The following is a 3,439-nucleotide window of genomic DNA, read 5'->3' as shown; positions in this document are numbered from 1 at the left end:
CTACAAAGTTTTATGACGTGCTTTTTATGATATACAATGTCACATAAAAATCATATATTTTTTAATCATGTAGCATTTGTTGTGTGGACTAGTTATTTCATGATAAAATAACCATAATATATATACGAAACGTTTATACTATTTTATTTGTAACAATATGTTAAATTGTTAAATAACATTTTTATAAACTAGATTTATTGTATTTTCGCATAAAGGATAATATATTTGTATAAACAAAATATATAGACACATGTATCCCTCCCCCTCCCCTCCTGAAACAATTAAAACTATTAAAAAGGGGCCGTAAAAACCCACCCTTGAAGCGTGAGTTCGATTTGTTCGGAAGCGGTTTATTTTGGGAAACTCGTGGTGAGAAATCGCAAGGTCAAGTTTCTTGAACTTTGAAATACTTTCGGGGCCATTTTGTAATGAATTTACACTATAGGGGTTGTTTTGTAACTTTACTAAACTAAAGGGGCGGTTTGGTAATTTAATTTAAATAAATGTGACTGTTTTGGTAGCAAAAATACCAAATGAGGGGTTGTTTTGAATAAATAGGTTCAATGTTTGGGGGTTTGGGACTTATTTTGAATAAAATGTTTAATAGGTAGGGTAGTTTTGTCATTTTATAAAATGAAATGAGTTTAGGGCTTATAAGCCCCCGTCTTTTGCTTGATCGGTCAAGGGGAACGAAAGGTGAACGAAGATGAGAAAGGAGTCACGAAGGCGCGGTGTTGCTTCTGATTCCTTACTCGTCGCAGGCCATTAAGAGGACGGAAGGGACGAAGAAGCTCGCAGGAGGCGGCGATCTCCGATGAAACATTCCTGGTTCGCACGTCTTGTAGCCGACAGATGTCAAGCAAGGAGGGAGCACCTCCGGAGCTTAGTTGGACCGAAGAATGGATACGAATCAGAGCAGCGAAATTGTTCTTCTACTCCAGCCGTGAGGTGCGAAGGGGAGGAGATCAGAAGAGGGGTTCGGGAGGAGGTGGACATCAGCGACGTCTCAGGTGGGGGCGGTTTGGCAGCAAGGGTCGTCGGAAGGAAGGGAAAGGTACGAGGGCGGATAGTTCGGTGATTGGAGGTCAATCGCAAGAATGTATCTCCGGTTTTTCTTTTCTCTTTTTTTTTTTTTTTGACAAAAATAAATGGAGTGTTTGTGTTTGATGTTTCACAGGAAATGAAGAAGGAAGTACGAAGGTGTTTGATGTTTCACAGGAAATGAAGAAGGAAGTATGAAGGAGGTTTGATGCTCATTTGCTTACCGGGAACCCACAAGAAAACCACTTCTAATGGCTTCTTGACAAAAAACTAAGAGGAAATAAAATCGTATTTTGTTGCTTTTGCTTGACAGGAAACTAAACAAGAAGATGGATTGTTGTGATAAAACTCAATGGCTTAAATCTACGGTATTTTTTCTATGATTTCTTTGTACAAATAGATTGAATGGAAGATTATAAGAGTATAAAAAAAATAATTGTATCGACATCTCGTGTATAGGTAGTTTTTATGGATGTGTTGAGTGTATGGTTGGGTTTTTATTGAGAGGAAATGAAGGAGAGAAGGGATGGGTTCATGTTTGTTACTAAGGTGGTATTTGCTTTGGAAGATGTAAATTGTTTTAGTCTTTTTCTGTATCCGTTGACGTGGACCAAAAGTATTTTTTTATGCCTTCATACAAAAACTGATAAAGAAGTCTTTTTTGAGTTCTTTTGTCTTTCAGAAAACAAACGGTTTTTTTGGTAAACATCTATCGGTCCGCAGATGTAAGTACCCAAAAAATCTTTTTGCCAAAGAAACAAACGAGCCCTAAGTCTTTATCACCGGCAGAAGGAGAAAAGAGGAAAGCATTAATGATTTTTCCCTTGCGTGTGATTAAGTGCAATGGGAAGAGTGGAAGGAACCTTTTGACTTTAGTCTTTAGTATTGTGTACTTTGAGATAAAATAGAAAGAAATTTGTATAATTTTTCCCCATGAACTATGTGTATAATTTGTGTATTTTTTTTATCATTGATTTAATGTGTATGCATTTTGTGTATGTATTGAGTGATTTGAAGGAAACTTGCAATCCTTTCTTTAGCTAGCTGTATATATTGTGGTAAACTTGCTAGTAATGTTTAAACTTTCAATCAAGTGTTTGTATATGGGTTGTGAATACATTTGGTAGATTCTTAGATGATCTTAGTTGTACAACAAAATCAAGTATAAAGATATTGCATTAGTTATACCTATAAGTAGGGGTGAGCGCGGTGCGGTTCGGTGCGGTTATTAGCCAAAACCTCATCACTAACCGCAAATGCGGTTAATCCATTTTCAAAACCGCTTGGTGCGGTTAGGCGGTTATTTTTGCGGTGCGGTTTTGTTTTTCTGTGCTGCGGTTATTAACCGCATAGATTTGGTGTGGTTATTTTGTGTGGTTTTTAACCACAATTTGGAGCTCAAACGGCTTTAAGAGTTCAAACATATTACTTGTAATAATAAAAAAACCATAAGGTATAAGACAATTAACTTAAATCACAAACAACTAATATCTTAAAAACGTCAAATCAATAGTAATTAACAATAAATATCTTAAAATTGTCTAATTTCACCGTTTTTCAAAGTTAAACATCACAAAAAACCAACACTTTTGTCTTCTAGTATTTTATCAATCTTTCATCCATGAAACTTGTCTTATTTTTAATATTTAATATATTAACAATTAATAAAAAAAAATTGTATATAATATATGCGGTGCGGTGCGGTTTTTTGAAAACTAATAACCTCACCGCACCGCAAATTTGCGGTTTTTGAAAAACAGAAAACCTCACCATCAGTTTTTATTGCGGTTGCGGTTAATCGGTTGCGGTTTATGCAGTTTTTGCAGTTAGTTTTAGTTGCGGTGCGGTTTTTGTTCACCCCTACCAATAAGTGTCACACCCCCAAACCAGAACGGCGGAAACGTCCGGGGGTGGGTGACTTCATGTCAAGTATCACAACACATGCATTATAGAAATCAAAGTACAACAACCATTACATTAATAATGTATAAGTTTTTACATAGGTGTTCAAACATTGAACATTTGACATCAAAAGTAGATAAAGTAAAAGACAAAAGACGCAGCACGACACTAGGCTGTCTTCTCAAAAGCTCTGGGAGGGTACCTGTCTACTAGATTCCCTGAGAATACAAGTTATTTTCAAAAGAGATGATCAACATTTAAGTTGGTGAGTTCATAAGTATTAGTTTCATTTATGAATGCATTAGTTTTAAGAAAGTGATTGATTTCGTTCCAGAAAATCCTATATTTCCTGCTTTACAACTGAAAAGTAGTTTTAATCACATAAAACCGTTCCGTTTAAGTGGTATTGTACTTATAACATAGTATGACATAATTTTAACTCACCATAAAATCATAAGAAGAATGTTTTCTGTTTTGTTTGTGGAAAATAATTGAT

At 35.5% G+C, this 3,439-nt stretch overlaps 1 long non-coding RNA gene across 1 annotated transcript; it reads left to right on the top strand.

Annotated features, from left to right (window-relative positions):
* Nucleotides 1-606: 606 nt before the first annotated feature.
* Nucleotides 607-1,637, top strand: LOC145128980 (uncharacterized). Its single transcript, XR_013717226.1, has 2 exons — nt 607-1,054; nt 1,178-1,637. It is a non-coding gene; the product is annotated as an uncharacterized LOC145128980 (long non-coding RNA).
* The last annotated feature ends 1,802 nt before the right edge of the window (nt 1,638-3,439 follow it).

This window comes from Lactuca virosa, chromosome 8 (genome assembly GCF_052849685.1).
Source record: "Lactuca virosa cultivar CGN04683 chromosome 8, Lactuca_virosa_CGN04683_v6, whole genome shotgun sequence".
Taxonomy (NCBI): Eukaryota; Viridiplantae; Streptophyta; class Magnoliopsida; order Asterales; family Asteraceae; genus Lactuca; species Lactuca virosa.
The sequence above is the reverse complement of the archived record's forward strand: the minus strand, read 5'-3'. Positions and strand labels throughout refer to the sequence as shown.